Source organism: Rhinopithecus roxellana, chromosome 5, assembly GCF_007565055.1.
Source record: "Rhinopithecus roxellana isolate Shanxi Qingling chromosome 5, ASM756505v1, whole genome shotgun sequence".
Lineage (NCBI taxonomy): Eukaryota > Metazoa > Chordata > Mammalia > Primates > Cercopithecidae > Rhinopithecus > Rhinopithecus roxellana.
In genome coordinates, this window is record NC_044553.1 from 137767933 (window position 1) to 137793074 (window position 25142).

General features: G+C 37.3%; 1 protein-coding gene across 9 annotated transcripts in view; it reads left to right on the forward strand.

The window, feature by feature from the left end:
• NRXN3 (neurexin 3) overlaps positions 1-25142 on the forward strand; it is a 1636170-nt gene that overhangs the window by 1345686 nt on the left and 265342 nt on the right. The window lies entirely within an intron of this gene.

Consider the following 25142-nt stretch of genomic DNA (forward strand, 5'->3'; position numbering starts at 1 on the left):
GCCTCAAGGGCTCTAGAAAGAATGTCAACCCTTTGCCTTGTGGCTTTTGTGCATTGCTTTCGTAAGAGGAACATAAGGAAACTCTACTGTTCTCAGCTGCTGTTGTGGTTAGTTGGTCATTGGTAAGACTTATATATGATAATGAAGTTGTCTTGGAGGACTGCCATGTCCATGATGTAGTTGCTTATCCAATTTTGTAATCTTTTATCAAATCCCTCTACAGCTTGAAGGCCAGGCTGAGGGTATGGTACAGAATACTAAGTGGTTTCAAATCAAGTCCAATTTCTGTTACAATTTTTATTGTGATAAGATATCTATTAATAACAATAAAAGACAACAATAAAAATGTATTATTATAATGTGAGCTTACCATGAAGTGTATGGCAAACCCAAAAAGAGTCAGCCATTGCTAAAATCTTTTCTAATCACAGCCACACATTTCACATTATATTAAAGGAAAACATAAAAGCAATTTTGATGTAAAGTGGAATTAGGAAAGACCTAAAGGAGTATAACAAAATAAACACAAAGTAGAATAAGTTGGCCAGAATATGACTATTCTACCAACAGTGTTATATTTGCTTGGAAATCTCTTACATTTCTTCCTCCAAACACACACACATATATCTGCAATTGTCTAACAGTGGTGGTATAGTATAAAGGTTAAGAGTGTAAATTTGGGGTTCATACTACCAGAGTTTCACCACTTCCTACATAGCCTGCCAAAAATATTTAGCATCCTGAGCTGCAGATTTCTCATCTATAAACAAGGATTAATAGTAGTATTTACCTTTGTACTATTAGGTATGATTGAATGAGATATTTCATGTAAATCATCTAGCATACTGCCAGATATATTTTATAGTCATTATTAATGCATATTGTTATTGTATCATTATTATTACCGGAGTTTTAACTCTCTGGCTGTTGGCAGGAGGCCTCAGTTTTTCTACCTATGGGCCTCTCCACAGAGCTGCTTGAGTATCCTCAGACATGGTGGCTGGCTTTTCCCAGGGTGAGTGAACTGAGGGGTTTGGGGAACAAACTAGGTAGAAGAACTCACCTCTGCCACGTCTGTTCTTTAGAAGTGAGTCATTATGTTTGGCCCACAATAAAGAAGAATGGAAATATTTGCTAAAGATTTTGCAGATGCATTTTAAAGCCACAACAAGGCAAAGGGTTATTATTCTTAATTTGCAGAAGTAATTGAGACTCAATGCTATTAGATAACATACCCAAGAAAACACAGTAAATTGCATAACTTATTTACTGGAGCTCCTCCCCAAGCCCCTAATCTATGTGACATTCTTGCTTAAAAAAAAAAAAAATGGATTATAAAACACATGCCACCATTGCATTCTCTTTCTTATGTTGTTCATGTGTGTCTGTGAAATGTGCCTTTTAATAAAAATTTGAAGACCTTCTACTTTTCTAGAATCATTTTGTTGAAGTCTTGTTTTGGAGTACATTTGTATGCAATCCATCTGATAAGGGAAGTATATTTCTCAGTGGAATTAGTATATGCAGCAAACACCATCCATCATAGTCATCATAAAGCAATTAAGTACCTAATTGTGCATGGCTCTGAGTTTGCTACTGAAACAGAAAACTTCTTAGGCTTGCTGCCTACCCTCCTGGGGCTTGGAATCCAAGAAATCAGTAGAAGATGGAAGCATGGTAAGGAGAACAAGAACCCAAGACATGAGCAAATTTGTTTGAAATATGGTTGCAATGGAGGAGGGAAGGTGGATTCAGGGGAAAGAAAAATAAAATGAAATAAGATATTGGGGTTCAAGAAAGGATAAAAGGTAAAGTGGCTGAATTTAAATGACCTGGATTTTGTTTTTTTACAAAACGTAAAAATAACTGAAGAAAGGCTCTATATTATATTTAACAATAACAACAACAACAAAAATCAAAGTGCTTGTTTATTATTGGGACTCAACTTTTGCATAGTTTGTGCCTTAATTTTTTTCTCTCTAAAGCAGAATTTCCCATCACTTTAGACTCCTTTCCATGTCAATGATGGCTTTTAATCCCAGTTTTCATCACTACCCCTCCGTGAAATGATTGCTTCCGTGTTTGAGTATATATACATATGTCTGAGACTTAGGTCAATTATTTTCACGTAGAAATTGGGGAGGGTGCTTCTGTGTTTCATATGCATTTGTAGGTATTTTCAATCAATCAAGCATTTATAATCCAAGTGGGAAGATATGATTCAGAAACAATAGCCTGTCTGCTGCAAGAGTCCATTATAAATTGATCAGTTGGCCAAGTTATGCTATTTTTTTAAAGTTACTTTGCTTTCTTTCTGGGAAGAAGAAAGACAAAAAAGTCCAGAAACCAGCAGCAGCAGGTGCTGCCAAAACTGGTATTCTTCTTATCTGTGCTGATTTCAAGGGAAGTGCAAAAGAGTGTGTAATTGCCTCTCTCTCTAGCTGTTGGGATGGTGTCTGTCTCTCTGGCATTATCCACTTATTTGATCTAGCTAAGGATAGAAGCAGAAATAAATTAAAAATGCATTTTCTCAGAGGTCCCAAGGATGTTATTCACACATTCTCCCTTCTACCAATCTCTGCCAGTGGTGTGTAAATATATATTTAGGGGGAAGTGGCTAAGGTCAAAAGCTCTATCCGATATTCTTTCCCTTTCAGTTACTTACCTTCTTATTCACACATAGGAAGAGAGAAATCAGAATAGCAGAGAAATTAACAGACACAACAACATAACACTTTCTTTCCCATGTGGTGATTTGAAGAGGCTCATGTACTTGTGTCAGAAATGTCAAAATTCAAGTTTCTAAGCAAAAGAAAAAAAGGAAAAACGGCTAAATATTAAGTGATTTGCTTATTTGAAGAGTTGTATTACAAAGCAATGGAATGGGAGAGCTCTCTCAGCCCAGGAAAGACAAATGGGAAGATGGGTCGGATTCTGACTCATATCAGAGACTCCCTTTTCTGATCCTATTTATTTATCTGAGGCTTTTTTCTTTTCTTTTTCTGTGGACTCCTAGAATCCAGAGGAAACTCAGCATCATCTCTCATATTATCCTAAGCTTTCTCAGAAATGTGACACCAATATTTTAACATTTTCAGTAGTTATCAATGTTTCTTAAATCTAGCAGTAAGGAAGGTCTTTGAAATATCTTTCCTAAATTCCTTCTGTTATAATAAAAGTCAATGCTCTTTTATATGGTTTGGCTGTATCACCACCCAAATCTTGCCTTGAATTATAATGCGTCCCACATCAAGGTGGGGCCAGGTGGAGGTAATAGGATCGTGAGGGCAGTTTCCCCCATACTGTTCTCATTGTATTGAATAAGTCTCATGAGATCTGATGGTTTTATAAATGGGAGTTCCCTTGCATGAGCTCTGTTGCCTGCTGCCATGTAAGACATGACTTTGCTCCTCATTCACTTTCCACCATGATGGTGAGGCCTCCCAAGCCTTGTGGAACTGTGAGTCCATTAAATCTGTTTTTCTTTATCAATTACCTAGTCTCAGTTATGTCTTTATTAGCACCATGAGAACAGATAAATACACTGTTTATCATAATCTTGATAGCAATAAAACAATTGCTTACTGTCAGCTGTTAACGTTCTTTAGTATAATTAAGATAGTCTATTTGGATTCTTTTGCAGAGCCTTCTATTTTTCAGTCTTTTGAATATATTGTTACTGCTAAATTTGGAATATTTTTCGTTTAGTTTTGCTGCATCATTTTTTGAATTTACCTTTCTCCCCTCTTTTGCCTATTCATTATTCAAAACCAGATCAAACACTCTTTCTGTGAAGTCTGTGACTTACCCCTTTAGAAATGTAGGTACTTTGAAACTGGTAAACATTATCACACTTTGTACATACTTTTACAGTGACTATGTATATGTGTGTGTTTGCATAACTTTCTGCCGCTTTGGACAATAAGCTCAAGTGCAGAGATCTTGTGTTATTTATCTGTGTGTCTTCAGATACTAAATGTGGCACATAGTAGAGTTCCATACACGTGTATTGGGTAATAAATTAATGAATAAATATGATGCTGGTGGCAGGTAAATTCATGGTGTTTACTTTGAGATCATGATCAATACAGGATCAGGATAGTACTTCTCTTACATCTCTTTGCACAGCAGAACTGTACTGCACTGACCAGATGTCGCAAACTAATGTCCATCTTGCCTGAAGTGTGTTTCCTTACTTGGGGTCTTTTACCTTCAGAAATCCAGGTGCATTCACAGCCTGCACTGTTATTAAACCAACTCTAGGTGAAGGATGCATGAGCTAAAGGTACAAAGTTTGAGAGCTTGAAGTCTGCAAAACTGCCCTCACTTCTGATTTGAATTGCAAGTTCAGGGGTTTCCCCAAATCACCTTCAGATTTGATAATTTGCTGGTAGGACTTACAGAACTAACTGAAAGCTGCTGGACCCATTGTGATTTATTGTAAGGACAGGACACAGATTAAACTCATCCAAGGAAAGGGACACATGGGGCAAAGTGTGAGAGGGCTCCACGTGTGTAGCTTCCAGCTGCCCTCTCCCATGGGGTTAAATAGCTCCTCAAGGCAACAATGTGCGACAAGAGGCACAGAATGTTGCTGACCACAGAGGTTCTCCTAAGCTTTGGTGTCTGGGGTTTTTGGAGGTGGCAGGGGTGCTCTAGCACGTAAATATGATTGACTGCCCACATATATAGTTAATCTCGGTCTCCAGCCCCTCAGGAATAGACCCAAGACCATGCGCCCCGAGTCCCACAACCTAAGCTGCATTGTTGGTGTGACGCCCAACCCCCACCATAAGTCACATTGTTAGATATTTTGGAATGGCAGCAGCCACACTAAATAAAGATGTGGTTCCTACTAGGTACGTTATTCTTAGGGCTGAAAGATTTCTTCCTAGAAGCCAAGGGCAAAAGCCAGACCATTCCTTGGGGAAGATTAAATTCCTTACTGAGCCACATTTTAGTTCTTCCACACAGGTCTCACCAAACCTGTAACTTCCAAGTGAGAGAACAGGAAACCTCATCTTGCTTTCACAGCTTGAGACAAGGCAAAAGGAAAGACTGTTTTGAACTTTGTAGTCAGGATGGGTGTGTTTACAAGGAATACAATCCCCTCAAGTCAATTTAAATCAAGTATCTATATGTACAGTGGCATACCCAGGGTATGTGGCTGTCAGTGAATCATGTTTTAACTCTCTCCCTCTACTTTCTTCCTCTCAATGACGAAATTATTTTCAGTAGTAATTATTTAATAATATAGTAATTCTCACCATATTTTAAAATTGCTCTTCAGTTTTAAATCAATTTACAAGGCAGAAGCACACATTTCAGTTTTACAGGTACTATTCAAACTCAGTAGAAATATTTCTCATATGACCTGAAATTTGAATTTACAGAGCAAAAATATTATACGACACAGATTCTTTTTTCTGCTTTGCTGAGTGAGTGGACACAGATGAAAAATTATAAGTTAGAAATTCTAAGTGGTCCTAAGGAATGACCAAATTGAATAACTCAAGTCTTCTTTCTTTTGTCATTATAATCACTGTGCTATCACCTTTTATTTTAAATGCATGGTTTAAACAAATGTGTGTGTACGTATGTGTGAGTTTATATATATATATATAAAACATTTCAGCATTAAAGAGACATTGTACCCACATAAAGTGATAATGAGACTGAAACGTTACAAACTTACCCCTTCAGTGAATGCATGTAGCCAATCTATGTGTGATGGTACTGATAATATAATTAGGAGCTCTCCAAATTATCCTTCATGTAGAATAGAATGGTTTTTAAATAATCGGCAAGAAAAATTATTACTTTGAAGCTTACATATGAAATCTTAAATGCAACAATGTCTGTAGAAATGTTTAGAATTTTGACAAGATTTGTTTGTGGATGGAGTTTCTTTTTAAAAGATTGATATACAATATTTTACGTATCGGTGGTGTCCATGTGATATTTTGTTGCGTGCATAATGTGTAATGATGGGTTTTTGGGATATCTATCACCTTGAGTATTTATCACTTCTATGTGTAGGTAACATTTCAAGTTCTCTCTTCTAGCTACTTTGAAATATACTTCGTTGCTAACTATAGTCACCCTACTCTGCTATCAAACATTAGAACTTAAACCTTCTATCTAACTATATGTTTGTAACCACTGACCAATACCTCTTTATCCCCTCATCCCACCCACACACCTATTCCAGCCTCTGGTATCTGTCATTCTACTCTCTAACTTCTTCGTGAGATAAACTTTTTTAGCTATCATATATGAGTGAGAACATGTAAAATGTGTCGTCTGCGTCTGGCTTATTTCACTTAATGTAATGACTTGTAGTTTCATCCATGTTGCTGCAAACACAGATTTTATCCTTTTTTATGGCCAAATAGTATTCATATATATATCACATATTTTCTTTATCCTTGCATCTATTGATGGACATTTAGGTTGGTTCTATAACTTTGCTGTTGTGAATAGTGCTGCAGTAAACATGGGAGTGCAAATGTCCCTTTGATGCATTGATTTCTTTTCCTTTGGATAAAAATTCAGTAGTGGGATTGCTGCTGGATGGAGTATTTTGTCACTGACATTGTTTAGAATTGTGAAGGGAAGGCAGAATTAAATTTTCTGTCTCTTTAAACTCAGTCATCTTTTCTCTATAGCACAAAAGATTATGGCTTTTTTTATAACTCAGCATCTTTGTGAGCTATGAAACTTGCCCTGATAGACTTTTCTCGCCTAGTGTGGGATATATTCTGAGGAAGGACTGGGACTGCTCATGCATTCCTGCAGAGCATTCACGGGTGCTATTTACAGTCCTAATTAAATGGAGGATTATTAGAAATGGGAAGGCAGCTATAAATAGCGTGGTCCATTTTATCTGTTTCTTTGGTGTGTAGGAAGAGCATTGCTAAGATTCTCCCTTGAAGTTCAGTTAACTCAAAATGTATTCCACTTTTGTTATTCTGCTTTGGCTTTTAAAAAAATCTGATGTGTTCAAAGTGGGGAAAAGAAAACAAAAACAAAGAGGAATCACTGTCAGTCATTTTAGCATATGGACAGAAGGAAAGCAGAAGGAAATAGAGTTGGGGAGGGGTGTGCACGGTACAAAAAATATATATGTGGGCTGAATTCTTTCTGACAACTTTTTCTCCTGAAAACAACTATTAATAAATCTTATTTCTAGGTCTGTAGAATATTGGTTTTCTTCATCCAACTGTAATGTGATCAGTCTGTCCAGGGAGCAGAGGAGTGGGCATGGGAGCCCTCCCTCTCCATGGTCCTGTTAGGGCACCTATTCCAGGGTGTGGGGACTGGTTGGCTTCTCTTTCAGCACACTGGATGGTGCAGGAATTAGCTCAGCTGTAGAGCCAGTGCTGGGATCCGAACTGAACGTGACCTGGATCAAATCACCGAGACTTTGCAAATTCCTGATTTTCCAAGTTAGGACATATCTTTAGACCCAGAGCCCTTAATCTTGGCTCTTGGGATAAGCTTCCCTACTGCTTCACTCACACTCCGCTCTCTTCACCTCCAGCCTCTGCTCTACAAGCTGCCACTCGTCTACCTTACAACTCTGGTCCATCCCCGCTCTTCAACAGCCTTCAGCATTTCTTAGCTACCTGTTTTAAACTTCCCAAGTTCTCAACCTGTGTTTATAACAACTCATGAACTTCTTCCAACCAACAGATCAACTCCAGCTCCCTCCAGTACTCCAGTACTCCTTGTTTCAATAGGGTTCTAGTCAAAGGGGTTTGCAGGCATTGCTTAAGCTCATGGAGTGTTTTCATCAATGCCCCATTGGATTTGTTCATGTCTTTGTTTCTTTGATATATCATCCTTGTTCTCCTACTTAATTGATCTCAAAGCTCAAGTCAAATTATATTTCTCTCAGTTGATAATTATTTTCCCCTTACTTTAAATTCTGAAAATGCTAATGACTGAACTTTTCATTCAGTACTAACTGGATGGTTAGTTTTCTTTATCTGTGTATGTGGTCATTTATGTGGTCATTTTGTTTCTCACCAACACATTGTAAACTCTTTTAGAAATGTTATGTAATGAAAATATAACTAACATAAACCTGTATTATATTTTTGGAGCATCTGAAAGATTTCCCTCAAGTGGTCTCATTTGATCTCCAAAGCACCCCTCTGAGGAAGGTTTTTTTTTTTTTTTAAAAAAAAAAAACAACAACAGGGTTTTACTCTGTTGCACAGGCTACAATGTAGTGACACAATCATGGCTCAGTCAGCCTCAGCCTCTCAGGCTCAAGTGATCCACCTGCCTCAGCCTCCCCAGTAACTGGGACTGTAGGCACCTGCCACCATGATGCCCAACTGATTTTTTTTTTTTCTTTTTTTAAGTAGAGACAAAGTCTTGCTATGTTACACAGACTAGTCTCAAATTCCTGAGCTCAAGCAGTCCTCCCTTGTCTTGGTCTCCCAAAGTGCTGGGATTACAGGCATGAGCCACCATGCCCAGCTGAGGAGGTAAAATGTTATCCATAGTTTCACATGTAAGGTAATAGGAGCTCAAACAGGATTAAATAATTTGCATCAAATCACTCAGCTGGTAACTTTTAGATCCAGATTTTAAAATTCTCAACTTCTGACTATATCCTATGTTTTTTCTTTGGTTTTATTTATAGCTCACAGTTGCTTTTATAATAATAATTGTTATTATTTTGAGACGGAGTCTCACTCAGTCGCTAGGCTGGAATGCAGTGGCGTGATCGCAGCTCACTGCAACCTCCGCCTCCCAGGTTGAAGCGATTCTCCTGCCTCAACCTCCCGAATAGCTGGGACTACAGGCACGTGCTACCACGCCCAGCTATCTTTTTTTTTTTTTTTTTTTTTTTAATAGAGATGGGGTTTCACCGTGTTGGCCAGAATGGTCTTAATCTCTTGATTTCGTGATCTGCCCGCCTCAGCCTCCCAAAGTGCTGGGATTACAGGCATGATCCACCACTGAATTTGATCTTTACAAATTAATATTAGCACTTGTTAACTAAAGGAATGAAGAAATAAGTGAAAGAATGAAGGAATGAATACTTAACAACATTATGTATAACACAGATGACTTTAATGATTCAGCAAAACTTCATTATAATCTCTTCTGGGCACCTCCTGGGAACCTGAGAAATAAAACTGTTTTGTTACTGGTGCTCACCTGTCTCAAAAACTGATAGTAAAAGTCCCGACAAGTTAGTCTTAGGTATCTTTCCCTCAGTTCAATAGCAAATGTTGTTTAAAAGCAAATACACAGCATTTATAGAATGTTTTTGCCTCCTCATTGTATTTTACTGCATACAAATCTAAAACACACAAAACAGTAAAACACAAAACAAACAGTCTAATTTAAAGTGTGACACTGATTTCAGTACAATACATCTAGGGGGAATAATTTTTCCTCTGAATTCCCAGGTGGCTAAAAAGAGGGCTTTGTGGATAGATGTTGAAAGGGTGAGACAGATACTTCTCTGAGCCTCGGGTTTCTCATCTTAAATTGGAGAGAATTATAGTACCTACCTCCCAAGGTTGTGGCGATTGGTTGGGAGGATCTAAGTAGAGCCCTTAAGACAGTGCCTGAGTATAAAACAGCTATGTAGCTTCTGGTATCTTAATATTGCTAAAAAAAAGAAACACACTTGCCCCCTTTTTGCAGAAGTAAGCTCCTATCGTGATTTTCATCTGATTTTCTTCTATACTTTTTTTTGAATTTGTTGTGAGCATGATCTTCTTTTTTAAATAAATTCGTATTTTGTCAATTATTTTTATTATTAAGGTAAGAAAGGTGTGCTTTTGTTGGTGGAGGAAGAAGGAAGCCCCTACATGCATAGCAATGTCCATGGGAATGAATCACTGTTCCCTTCTTTTCTATGAACTTAAGATTATACTCAAGCCACTCCAGAAAATGACCATGCAGTCACTGTAAACAATTCATCCAAAATTAGTAAAAACTGTTTATGTTTGGAGAAAGGCAGCCCCTCTTGCAGTAATAATGACTGCTAGATGAGAGGATTCAGCTGATTACATCTTTGGAATACTGAGATCGTACACAGCAGAGGGAGCGATGAACTCCCCACATAAACTAAGGAGTTCGGCAAAAGGATGAATCAACAGGAGAGAGAGAATATGAAGCCTCTATTTGGTAAATGAACACATAGTCTTCCAGAAAAAAGTGAGAAAGATTTTAAGTAATATCTGAAGTCATGTAGCTGGGAAGTTCCATTTACATTTGAGAATAAAAACAAACATACTCTAGGCAATGTCTGTGCCAATTCCATGAAATCATCATAGACTTGCAATCAATTGCTTGGGAAAATAGATTTTAAAGCTGAGTTTCTGGCCACTACTAGGATAATTTTTTTTCCCTGGACATTTTATGTATTTATTTATCTACTTTGGTCAGGGTGACAAATGGTATGTTGTATACAGAGCTTAACTACTACCCCTAACCCCCAGGCCCCATAATCTTTTAGTGAATTCAGCCAAGCAGAAATGTATATCGGATAAAATCATGTCCAAGGGGTAACCAGAGAGAAGTACATTTGAGGAAAGGATATTATGTCAATCCCAAACTCAGATGAGATGTTCTAAGAGTATCCCAGAGATTGGGTCTATGAATCTAGTGAAACAAAGAGAATACCCTACTCTTCACAGATAGGTGTTTATTTGCATGAGTCTATAGGCATGTGAGCTTTTGTTCCTTAGCTGGAGGATTAGAGGGAAGAAATTACATAGGTGATTAGGGATAGGGGAGAGCTGGGATGAATATGGAGAAAGGTTAGAGAATGCAGGCAGAAGCTGATGGCAGCAATTTGACTTAGAACCTTATGGGACTTTGGACACACGCACTGTAACCTTGAGACCTAGATAACAGTGTTTTATACAGATTTGGAGAAGAGATTATTTCTCCCACAACCCAGCTACTGCTACTGGTACAGCTTTAGTGCCCTGCAGGCTCAGCTGACCACCTGAAGATGACTGGCTGGTTTCGAGTGACAATAGAAGAGCCTATAGCACTTGTAAGAGTAGGGACCTCGCTGAGATTGTGCACAGCAGAGGGAGCCATGAACTCCCTGCATGAGCTAAGGAATTCAGCAAAAGGATGAATCAGCAGGAGAGAGAGAATATGAAGCCTCTATTCTATGAATGAATGTGTGGCCTCCCAAACAAAGGAGAGAAAGATTTTAAGTAATAGCTGAAGTCATGTAGCTGGGATGTTCTATAAACATTTGAGAATAAAAACAAGCAAAGCAACCAATGTCCTTTCTGTTCTAATTAGGAGAAACTTTTGAGTGCTAGAGACTAGAGGGCAGGCATAGCCCTCTAAGGAGATGGGCTGTTCAAGCTTTACTAAATGTGTTGCATTTATCGTCTAAGTATGGCATGACAAATGATCTGTTTTATGTTAGGAGCTGTCCAAAGATGTTGGGTTAATTTTAGTCAAAGGGATTTTATGCCCACAACATCTAGATGAGTTTGATCAAAGGAAAGAAGTTTAGTAGACCCATAACCAGAAAGATCTTTGTCCTCACCTGACCTGCCAGACCTCTGAGGGAGTAGTCATGCCCAATATATTAACTGGAAGGACATGCCACTTGTTTGGAAGGATAAAGGCTTAGCCTGAGAAGGTCAAGGTGAAATCTCTGACAACTTTGATAAAGAGGCTGGGCATGATGGCTCACGCCTGTAATCCCAGCACTTTGGGAGGCCAAGGCAGGCAGATCATGAGGTCAAGAGATCGAGACCATCCTGGCCAACATGGTGAAGCCCCGTCTCTACTAAAAATACAAAAATCAGCTGGGTGTGGTGACGTATGCCTGTAGTCCCAGCTACTCCCAGGAGGCTGAGACAGGAGAATCACCTGAACCCGGAAGGCGGAGGTGCAATGAGCCAAGATCGTGCCACTGCACTCCAGCCTGGCGACAGAGCAAGACTCCATCTTAAAAAAAACAAAAAGAAAAAAAACCAACTTTGATAAATACAACTCTAACTCTAGATAGGGACCAAATGGGGGTATAATGTTTAAGTTTTTGGAAGACACTTGATAACACAACCTGGATATGGTGGAGAGCATTCACATTACTTTTCAGTAGTAGTTTCTTAACGACGAGGTATGGGTGAACAGCAAATTACTGCTGACTTATTCATTAGCATGCCCACACCACTGATTTCCCTATGTCTTACCTGTGCACACACATTGGCTTTACAGCATACAAAGGCCAAATTTGTGGCTTGGCATATGGTGCTCCCTCAAATAAGCACAACTGTCTGCCTCTCTGCTTATCTAATCATAGCAACAGAAAAATTGACTTTTCATTTTCCTTTTCCCCAGGCCCTGGGAGATGTATGTGCCAAATACTTGGCATTCTTTGTAACAGAGTCAATCATAATTAGGATTCCAAATTAAAGTACACTGCCAGCTAGGGCATGTGGTGTTTTATATTATTTGTTTGAACAAATGTATTATAACTTGAAAATGGCAAAGTAAAAGAAATAAGTAAAGCTCATACTTTTTATATGTAATCACCTCGCGGAGTTTTATTTTATCAGAATGTTAGATGAAATGAGAAAGCAAAGAATGTAAAATAGAAAAATGTATCTGAAACTTTATTCTTTTAATTAATAGGCTTGCTTTTTTTGTTTTTGTTTTCTTCTTTTCATTTTGTTTGGTTTTTGAAATGCTCATTGTAGAATGTTGAATATGGTCAGATGTTGAGTGTGAAGTTTATTAGAAATTAACCCAGAAAAACTATGGTATAGTCATTCAGTTACCTTTTCCATTGGAGTCTGATTTGGCCTGGTTTTCAGTGGTAGTTAATGTTTCACAGGTGAATATAAATATAGTTCATGTTTGAATTCATTCAAAATCTATTGATATACTATGAGAATATATATATATATATTTTTTTGGAGACAGAGTCTCGCTCTGTCGCCCAGCCTGGAGTGCAGTGGCCGGATCTCAGCTCACTGCAAGCTCCGCCTCCCAGGTTTACGCCATTCTCCTGCCTCAGCCTCTGGAGTAGCTGGGACTACAGGCGCCTGCCACCTCGCCCAGCTAGTTTTTCGTATTTTTTAGTAGAGACGGGATTTCACCGTGTTAGCCAGGATGGTCTCGATCTCCTGACCTCGTGATCCGCCCATCTCGGCCTCCCAAAGTGCTGGGATTACAGGCTTGAGTCACCGCACCCAGCCACTATGAGATTTTTTTAAAAGTCCCCAATAAATAAACCAAGCCTTTATTTAGGATATGGTACCCTATTGCCTCCACAATCTTTAATGAGTAAGAGCCATTATCCATTCAAATGTTAGAGCTTAGGCTGAAAGAATTCCCTAGGACTCCATTTCCTTATTTTTAATGAGAAAAGACATATTTGAATAATCTCCATGAAGTTAAATAATTCATTGACAATTCTAGTACCTAAGGATAGAGCCTGGACTAGAACTCAATTCACTTATTTAAAACAAACAAAACAACACAAAAAAACCAAACTGATCAACTTTATAGTACACAACATTGGTTAGGGGCTGTGGGGGAGTGTGGAATAGGAAAGGGTATTTAACACAAATTATGCAACAACTTGGAACTCTTTGTCAGTCATGAAGCTTCATCCAAGGTTCTAACCTCCTTTTCCCATGTTTATGCTCATGCTTTCTCAGCCTGTAGACATGGTGGGAAGGCACATCTAAAGCTCATCTATTTGTTTTTTGAGATGGAATTTTGCTCTTGTCACCCAGACTGGAGTGTAATGGTGCGATCTTGGGTCACTGCAATCTCCACCTCCCAGGTTCAAGCAATTCTCCTGCCTCAGCTTCCTGAGTAGCTGGGATTACAAGTATGCACCACCATACCCAGCTAATTTTTTGTATTTTTAGTAGAGATAGGGTTTCACCATCATGGCCAGGCTGGTCTTGAACTCCTGACCTCAAGTGATCCACCCGCCTCCGCCACCCAAAGTGCTGGGATCACAGGCGTGAGCCACCACGCCAGGCCCTAAAGCACATCTCCATTGTAGGTTGAGGATGCAATGCCAACAAATTCTACTTTCATGGCTCTTGAAATTCTGTGAACATTTAAGATCTAGTCTGACACAGCCATTTTGTGTTCTTTGAGAGACAGTATAATTGAAATTATTTTTTATCCAAGATTTTTGTGACAATTTCATTCATTCCTACTTTCTTTACACCAGTAATAGTTATTCATATGCATTCTTCTATTTTCTTTGCATGATTAACTGGCATACACCAGTTCTTCACATTATTCGCCTAATAATAGTAGTTACAGGCTACAATAGGCTATTAATTCATTGTCATCTCCTAACTCAAGTGAATGTACTAGTAACTGAGAGCTCCTACTCTTGTCAATGGCTTTGATCCCACTGATGACCATTTTAGTGCTATTCCCTTCTCACCATGGTTGAGCCTTTTCTACATATTCCTTTCAGAATGGTTGTGCCAGACTTTCACTGGGAGCCATTTTTAAAGCTATCCTCACTGCAGAATATGGCAGCATTTCGTTGGCAGTAAAATCAGTTAAACTATATAGAATGCTTTAGTTTCTTCTGAATAAAATGTGTTGCACAAACTTAAGTCATTGCTCTTTTTAAAAACCAAAGCAGAATAAACTGTTTTGTAAGATAATTTTGCCACTATAAATATATTTTCCTTTGGCTGCTTCTTGGAAAGCTTTTATTTCAGCTTGCACTGTGAGATCTTTGTCGTTTTCACCACACGCTTCTGTCAAGGAAGGCCTTGGATCACTGCCATGATTTGCCTCTGCTAGACGCTTCCGTCAAGGGTTGTCAACACCTCTCTTAATTGTCTGGCTTAAACATCAGGCGAGCAATGTGTTAAAGTTAGATGGCAAATATACTTAAGACAAATATGTAAATTTTTACTCTTTCAAATATGCATTCAACCAGGGCGTATAGATTTCAGAATGAAAGCCAGAGAGAGAGAGCAAGAAAGAGGGAGGAGAGAGAAATCTATATGTATAAATAGAAAAGCCCAGGTAGAAATGCTGTGTGTGTAAATATCCAATTTCTGGATTAAGATGTATCACAAATACATATGATCAATACTTACGTACATTCAAGTGTACTGCCTTTCCAAACACCAGCTCATCTTGGTGAGCTGAAATCAGTAGACTGTCCATAGTGGGATCTAGAATTTGAATGGAAACGGTCTTCAATTTTCAATATCATCTGTTTTTTAATTTTAAATATTCATCTGTTTTCATTTGTAGATATGACAGTCACTTTAAGAGGTGATCTGAGTTCAAATTCCCTGAATTATATTTGCATTTGACTTCTTACACATATTGTTGTCCCCTTGAATTCCAGTTTTTCTTTGAGTAAGTTCTTAGATTATATATGTAGCTAGGTGACTTATAGTCCCCTCTTAGTCATTCGCAAATATGATTATAGGCTATTTCAGATTCATTTCAGGAAAATGTCATGTGTCAAGGTGTCAATTCTGAGCAATTTTTACATGTTGCCAATTCTATTATAGAAGTGGCTCTCACTCATAAGTAGCTTGAAGGAGTCAGTTTGTAATGTTCCAATCTCATTTTCACTTTATGTGGGCACAATATCTCTCTAATGCTGAAATGTTACATATATATATAACCTGTGGTCTACCTGACTACCATAACTTCAAAATATTGTTATGGTCATATAAATGACTATAATGTGGGTGTTTTAGAATTGCACTTTTGTTTGTGTGTAACTGGTCCCAACTCAAATCTGCTTCATCATTTTTTAGTCAAAGGATAGTTTTTCATGTCAGTAGTACCTCACACTCCACTTGTGAACTTAACACCCAGCTATATCCTGTTAGTTTTTAATCAGGAGGGAAAAAAAGGCCACCATTCTAACTCAACTGACAGCTTTTGTTGATGAGCTGTGAGACAGATTAAACTCTGTCTTACTCTTCAATTGTTCCTGAGGCTCTGTGAGACTTACAGTAATAGAATTTTATGTGTCAGTAAAGTTGACAGCCCTGATTCAGAAGACCACAGGGAGCTGAGATGTTGATTAAGAAGCATCATATTGACCATGGCTTAAGTGGGTAACGAATGAACTGAGAGGGAAGACTCTGGATCTCCTTTTGCCTGTCCATGAACTCGTCCAAAGCAATTATGCTTTGAGTTTTCATTTCTATTTTTTAATTTTTAATTTTTGTGGATACATAGTAGGTGTAAATATTTGTGGGGTACATGAGATGTTTTGGTATAGGCAAGCAATGAATAGTAATCACATCATGGAAGATAGGGTATCCATCCCCTCAAGCATTTATTCTTTGTGTTAACAAACAATCCAGTTATATCCTTTTAGTTATTTAAAAATTCACAGTAAAATTACTATTGAGGCTGGGCACAGTGCCTCATGCTTGTAATCTCAGCACTTTGGAAGGGCAAGGCAGGAGGATCCCTTGAGCCTAGGAGTTCGAGACACTGGGCAACATGGCAAAAACCCATCTCTACAAAAAATATAAAAATTAGCCAGGCATGTTGACATGTTCCTGTAGTCCTAGCTATTCGGGAGGCTGACATAGGAAGATTGCTTGAGCCTGGGAGGTTGAGGCTACAGTGAGCTGTGATCACGCCCCTGCACTCCAGCCTGGGTGACAAAGCAAAACTCTGTCTCAAAACAAGCAAATAAAAATTTTTTAAATCATTATTGACTACAGCCACCCATTGTGCTATTAGATACTAGCCCTTATTCATTTACTCTATATTTTTTGTACCCAGATTTTAATTTCTGTATTTAGTAATAGCTTTCAAAATTGTCATGTTATCCCAGGAAATTGTTATTTTTATCCAAGACTTATTCCATTTTTTCCCAGTTGTGTGGGCCCCACAATATTGTTTGTTTTAGAAATAAAGTTAGGAATATTCAGAATAATGAACACTTAAGAGAGAATAAGGAGTAGAATACCTGAAAGAAAAAAAAAATAATAATAAGGAAGAGACAGATAGTAAAAGAGAAGTGGATATAAGCAATTTAGAATATATTTTATCAACAATTGCTTTTTAAGTGGTACTTTCTCTTGCTGCAGAAGACATTATTGAACAACAACAACAAAAAAGCCCAATGCAATTCAATTTAAATTTATCACTCTATTATTTTAATATATTTACTCAGGGTTAACAACTCATTAAACACCAAATTGCTCACTCTTAATGAGTCTCTGATGCTAAAATCGAGCTGACTTAAATTTTACTGTAAAATAACAACAGCATCATTGCATAAAAATGTAATAAAAATTAACTAAAGGCTATTGAATGACTGTGGAGTGGAAAACAGATTTGTAACACAAAACAGAAAATGTAGCACAGACATGTGGCTGGCAGAAATATGAGTAGTAGCTTTTATTCACCAAACCATGATAAACCCACTTTTCTTTTGCTGTAGTGGAGTCTGTGAAACATGAAGTCATGTTTTTTATTTATTTATTTATTTATTTATTTATTTATTTTTTCACATTACTTTGTACAACGAAAGAGTTCTAGAATCAATTACAAAGAATTTCAACATGTAAGTCTTGTGACTTAGGTCCTGGCAGACTCTGTCATCAAGGTTATGATAGCACTAGTCAATACTGGGTTTATTGTCAAAAATAAGCACCCTTTATGTTAGCCAGTTATTTCTGGGACACTCTTGAAGAGTATGTCACATGTACCCACAAATTAGTCTATCATCTTTAGGCATCACGTGATATCTAAATTACTCTTTTTCTCCTTCTCCATCCCCTGGCTGTCCATGAAATATTGGCCTCAGATCAACTTGCCTATGCCCACCGTGGAAACCATCCATCATGAACAGCACCTATGCCCCTGGTACAGGAGTGCATTTCTCCCCAAGCCTACAATCTTCTGTGTGCCACACCAATGCTGAGTTTCCCACAGAGGTGGGGTTAATGGACTCTTTCTCAACTCTTTGCTATGGAGTATCACCTGGGCTAAGAAGTTCTGCTTTTGCATCAAATTTCATTTTTTTTTTTATTGGATTTGAATTGTTTTGGCAGCTTTGCCACTATGCTGTCTCTCAAGACCTACCATGCCCTCCATCTTTCTATGGTCTCTCAGAACCTTAGCCCCAACAAAACCTCCTTCCTTTTCGCCCATTAAAATACAAATTGCCTGTGAATATCAATGAAGCAAACAGATACAGTGGGAGCTGGTGAAAGACAAAGGACACTGAGCTAATATTTTCATTAACAACATGGGCTCGGCCGGGCGCGGTGGCTCAAGCCTGTAATCCCAGCACTTTGGGAGGCCGAGACGGGCGGATCACGAGGTCAGGAAATCGAGACCATCCTGGCTAATACGGTGAAACCCCGTCTCTACTAAAAAAAATACAAAAAACTAGCCGGGCGACGAGGCGGGCGCCTGTAGTCCCAGCTACTCGGGAGGCTGAGACAGGAGAATGGCGTGAACCCGGGAGGCGGAGCTTGCAGTGAGCTGAGATCCGGCCACTGCACTCCAGCCTGGGCGGCAGAGCAAGACTCCGTCTCAAAAAAAAAAAAAAAAAAAAACAACATGGGCTCTTGTACTGTCAACCCAGAAGAGCCTTGTTATAAATTTATCCACAATGGCAATGGCTTTGGGCAACATTTAGATGCAAAATATTTATGAAAAATATACTATTTATGTTTCTGGATAGAAAACATACTGTTATTCATGTAACAAAATACGATTTAAAGGAACTCACTTTTTCTTTTTTTGTGAAAGTTCATCCTTCAGTCACCATGTCATCAAGGAAATCAATGCTTAGAAATTATGATTATCACTAACTCACTCTGAGCCATGGCTCTATAGTTTATCCTTGTCAATAAGCAATCCTGTGTTAGGATTTTAAAAATTGTTTAAATATCCATACAAAGAATTATTTTCTATCTTGGTCCACAAATTTGTCAATATTTTCCACAGCATCACAGTGAAGCTTAAGTTAAAACAAATCTGCAAAGAAAAAGTCAAAAAGAAAACTCTTCAATAGATTTTCAGATAGATGATTTATTCGTCCAGATTTGAGCACTGAAACTAGCCTATATTCTATGTTTAAGAAAACTGTAATTTTCATGTTTCTTTCAGTTCAATACAATTTATATAGTGAATACAAAAGAGATTTTCACTTATTGATATGGCTTTCTAGGTGTTGAAATTCTAACTCAATATTTTAAGGATTCAGTAATAATAGGGTTTCCATTTCTACATGGTAGGCATTCTCTAGTTTACTTTTCCTCTTCTTTCTGTAGAAATTAACTATTTTTGGTTCACAGTCATTTTCATGATAGACCCAATTTCTTACATTGAAATTAATTTTAATGTTTGGATTGAGCAATGGTTTGCTTCGGTCTTAACTTTTATTTACTGAGGTGTAACTTACATACAATGAAAATCTCAAATCTTACATCTACTGTTCAATGAGTTTTGACAAATGCATACCACTGTGGACTCCATCCACATCCCTATAACAAAGCAGGGAACTTTTTCTCCTTTTCAGTACCCTGTAAAAGTTACCTCATGCTCAATTCTCCCCTTCTTCTAAGCAACCACTGATCTGATTTCTATCACCATAGTTTACTTTTTCATGTTCTAGAATTATATAAAAATGAAATGATATATTGTATTCTTTTCTTGTCTGGCTTTTTTCACTCGGTATACTGTTTTTGAGACTCAGTGGATTGCCTTTTAATAATATAATTACAACTGAGTCTCAAAGATTTGAAAAAGTCAGAATTTCTTATAAAATTGGACATTGTGGTTTGCTACCTGCTGAATGATAAAGATGAATGATGTACTTAAGTGCCCTGAGATAGTTTTTGTCTACTGTAATAAAATATTTCCAGTCTTTTCTGTTTTTGCATTCTTTAATTATTACCTTGAAATTGTAATGTTTTTTAAAATAATGAACGTAGCCTAATTGTAACCTCAGCACAACAAATAAGTTACACATTCAATAAAAAGGCTTTTTCTTTGTAATGTTATATGTTCATGGTCAGCCTCCTAGATACTGATGAATCCCATCAGTTTTTACTGAAAGTTAAGATCAATTAACCAATTAACTAATTTTCGTTTTTCCTGTATATTCTTTGTAGATTGTTTACTAAAATGATTTTCTAAGACTTTTACTTTCTTAAAAAAAGAAAAACAATTTCACTGATACTTGGCCATTTAGCTAAAATCTTAAAGAGCTATTTAAAGTATAAGTCAAGCAGAGATCTTATCAGTCTGTCCATAGACAATAAGAATTATTGTTTTTCTCTAAGTGGAAAAAGTGAGATGAGGCAAGAAGTTGAAGAACGCCTAGCCAGCTAGCATATGAAGCCTACAAGTTTCCAGCTGTGGGTTTGATGAACAATAATGAGACATCTGATGTAACTTAGGATCTTATTTGAAAAATAAGCCATCATGTACTTGAACTTTCTTGTATTTCAAAAGTAAAAATATATACTAATCACTTGTTTTTATTTCACTTATTTGACACTACACATCTGCCTTAGTACAAACTCATGTTTATGCAATGAGATTTATTAGACTGATAGTTCACATCTTAGCCCCTTTTCATGCAGAATCATTGGAAAAAAAAACTGTTCACTGTGAGAAAATTATCTCCCCTCACTACTGATTTGCTTATAGTACCAATTCAGTATATGAGAAGACACGATTATTACAATTATTCACATCCTTAAGAAAATAAAACTCTAACTTATACAATAGGAGTATAAAGGTATTTTATAAAGTGTTTGTATATGTTAAAACAACAGCATATTAAAAATTTCCCTTAAGAAGTCCGGGTGTTGTGGCTCACGCCAGTAATCCCAGCACTTTGGGAGGCCAGGGCATGCAGATCACAAGGTCAGAAGATCGAGACCATCCTGGCTAACACAGTGAAGCCCCATCTCTACTAAAAATACAGAAAAATTAGCCGGGCCTGGTGTCTCACACCTGTAGTCCCAGCTACTCGGGAGGCTGAGGCAGGAGAATGGCATGAACCCGGGAGGCGGAGCTTGCAGTGAGCTGAGATCACGCCCCTGCACTCTAGCCTGGACGACAGAGCAAGACTCTGTCTCAAAAAAAAAAAAAAAAAAAAAAAAAAAAAAAAAAAAAAAATTACCTTGAACAAAACAAGCAAACACGTGAACCTAAAAAGGCAACAGCAGATGTAGTGTTAATTGATCCACTGCCACTCCAGAATTATTTATGATAGCAAAAATAATAACTTTCAATTTGATGGATTCTTATTTAAGAAGACTCATTATACTTTTTGGAAAATAAAATGTTAACATTCAATATAATATGACTACCTCAGTCACTTTAGCTCCACAGGTTATTGGGATAGCGCTGCTGGCCTGAATAATAAAATGGTAATAACCTCAGTTAGAACAAATAATTGTTTTACTAGTTCAGATACACTTAGCATTATAATAGATGCCCTCATAAGGTGTTGTGTATAAATCCTTTTTTTAAAATAACTTGAATCATCATGTAAATGTTTTAGGGCAACTCATTGCTTAGAGAAATCCTTTGAAGTTTTCTTTTATAATGCAAAAACTCCTACTGCCTCATCTGTTTTGTAAATTAGGTTGTATTCGTACCAGTTTTGTTCAAAAGTGACACATTCATCTAAGCATAAAAGTTTTAGAAAATAATGTCTAAGTATATCTGAGATAGCTGTTATAGGACATAAATACATTGATATTTTAGTGTATCTCAGTCTAGAGGAGGTGAGAAGAGGGCTAATCATAATAATTGGGACTGAGTGTGTTAGAATTACACATCTTTCTCCAGATCCGATAAAAAATATCATGCCATAGAGAGCCACTGATACTAATCAGAGCATGTAATATCTTTCAGATATTTGGGGGCAGAGAAAAAAAGATGATTAATTACAATACTAGAGATACTATAGCCTTTAAAATAAGTATTATATACATTTGGTTCAACATACTTTTAAATGAAGATGGTCCATGAGGTAAGTTATGATCCAAACTAATGCAAGGGCTTACAGCCTAAGAAGAAAGTCCAGCATTTAGAGAATGGTGAACTGTCTTTTCTTGGCAACTAATATTATGAACATCAATTTCTCATCACTTGTGGCTTCAATAAATTCTCCCATCATAGAGATGAATCACCTTTCTTCCAGGTCTTCAAAAAAAATATTGAAGTTCTGTGGGAGATAAGCTTAGAAACAGTGACTGAAAAGGAGAAAAATTCAGATTTCAATCCTCGGGGGTTTGCATAACAAATAACGAAGTATAGTCTTATAGCTCATCTAAGTACCTTGGTGCCTCCTTTGGGTACAAGTCCCTGTTTATTAGACAGGCATGGTGACTTCTAGATACATTCTTCCAAGACATCATGATAATTTTACTTCCTTAGTTTTTTCATATGTTAGGCAATTCCAAGATTAATAGTGTATAAACTTGTTTGACACTTGAATCAATTTTTGGTTCTACATAAAGGGCACCATTTCATGCATACCTCAGCTGAAAATTAGCAGTTATGTATTAGTGCTTGATTTTCTAGACCAGTATTAAAATTACCTTCCAAAAATGTTTCAGTTGCAGAAGGTACCAATGGTCAGCAGGTCTTCCATGAGTTGGGACACATTAGCCAGTGTCACCCTTTTTCTAGACAATCAGTTCTACGAGAATGGTATTGGAAGAACAGACAACCTACCTGCAGCATCTGCCCTGTCTTGTTCATATTGTGGACAATCATCAAAAGATAAAAGGGCATATGGAAGATTTTGGCAAATGTCTTCCGTTTTCTCTGCCTTGAGTACACTAAAGTTAGCTTTTGTTTTCATAGTTGTTTACTGTGAATGTCTTAGATGTAGCAGGAGAAAATCTTATATTTTCTTTTTGTCTAAAACTCTGCTGTTCAATATAGTAGTCACTAGCTATTACCTAATTAAAATATGGCTAGTATGAATAAGCAGATAAATTTTAATTCATATTTCAGTATAATTTTCATTTAAATTTAAAAACTCAAGCAGTGTAAAATATTTTTCATCACACAATTTTTGTTCTAATAAAACTATGTTTCACCTAAAGCACTGAAAATTTAGCATTGAGTTTCAGTGTGCTGTTAAGTATAAAAATATACTAGCTCGTAAAGACTTCACATCAAGATATAAATTATCTCTCACAATTTGTATATATATTAGATGTTGAAATTATTTTGATTAGACTGGGCTACACAAAATACATTATTACAATTAATTTAACATTTCTTTGTACTGTTTTAAATGTGAATCCTTGGAAATTCATAATTGGATATGTAGTTCACATTATGTTTCTCTTGGACAGGGCTGAGCTAGACCATTCTGAAAAATGTAGCAATTATTTCTCTGTGGCTTCATGAAGAAAATGTCAATCCAAGGCTGAGGATTTATTTATGAAAATCTAAAGACAGCCGGTTTTCTTGATAGTTCATGCCATGGGGGAAAGGCCTCTTTCCCAATATATAAGAGGACTAATCTTGGGATGGATTTTTTTTTTTTTTGGCCTTTTATGATATTCTTTAATACTTTCTCCTGTGCTTGCCATTCTGCCTTGTATGTAACATTGCCTTTCTAGCAATGGGTTTAAAGTTTTTTCCTTCCTCTCCTTTTTGATCTGTAAAATATGCATTATGGGGAGAGGTGAGCTGATAGGTGAATAAGGTCATTAAGGATGCAGCCTGGCTTAGTTGGAAAGATGTGAATTCAAATTGTTTTTCTCCCAGATATATACTAATATGACCTTGGGGAAATTGCTCAACTTTTCTAAATTTTAGTTTGCTTTGTCTGAAAAAGGTACCTAATAGGGAAGTTTTAGATATTAAAATCAATGAAATCTAAAAGAATCAAGAAATATGACAATGCCTAGTATATACCAGGCCCTAAAATGTGTTCTGAACCAAGCGATCCCTGCAAGTGTTAAAGGAACAGGAAAGAAACACAAAAAGCGGCTCAACAGTTAAAGACAGGTTTATTTGGGGGAATAAACCTTAGAGGGTCTTCTGGTCAATTTTGGACAGGAGCACTCTGTCTTATAGACTAAGAGTATTTATTGGTTTTAGGGCAAGAGAACTTTATCACAGGCTTGTAATGTTTCTGTGTGGGGGAGAAATTTAAGGCAGGGTTGGAATGTTTCTGTTTGGAAGGGAGGTTATCTTGGGGCTGGCCTGTCTCTGGTCAGGGAGGGGTTTATCTCATGTTTGGAATGTTTCTGGCCGGGGACGTTAGGCACGCTGACCTTAGCCATTAGGCTGATGCCCTTTCGATTTAGGCAGTTTTTGATCAAGGGGAACTTTAGAATGGCGGTGCTTGTCCAAGATAGCAATGCTCCCACTGTGTCAATCCCCAAGTTTTAAATGTGTATCTTTACTTAGTGACTTATGGAGTCATAACTATTAGGACACATACAGCAGTAAGTCTAAGGCATGTACCAGCTTATCAGATGGATCCCCTACCTGGCAAAGGGAAGATTCTCTTTCTTTACTACCTTAGTCCTTCTTTTTACACTCTGTGCAGGTTTTCAGTTCTTCCACTTGCATTAAAATTAGATTACCTTTTAGATTAGATCAAAAGATTGTCCCTGGTTGTGAGAAGACAGAATACTTTAAGCTAGCACTAATCCCTTAATACACCACTATATTTGGGTACATTTTTTTCCTAGCAGAAAAACTATTATTCAGCCTTCTCTGAAGTACTAAAAGTCCTTTGCCAGCGTCAGCCCAGTGCAAGTTAACCTGTTATGAGATTTGTTTTGTGCTTTGGAAATGCTCGTCAGACAAGCTTTCAACATTGAGATGTGTGATTTACATTAGTTTGCATAAGAAAATGTCACTCCAGGGACAAATTTATCTCTTTATCCCTTCTTATACTACACAACAGACCAAGAGGGTTAGGTGGTTACTTTTTAGTATGTGGGTAATCACTTGGGATTCACAGAAATATTAGATGCAGTGTTATTAGTGAAACCTTAGTTCCCTTTATAGATATGTCTTATGTCCCATTTGTAATATTATTATTGTTGTTACCAAATGCAAACTTTATTTCTTAGTTTGGGTGTCCAGAATTGGAGGGTTCTTGGTCTCGCTGACTTCAAGAATGAAGCCACAGACCCTCACGGTGA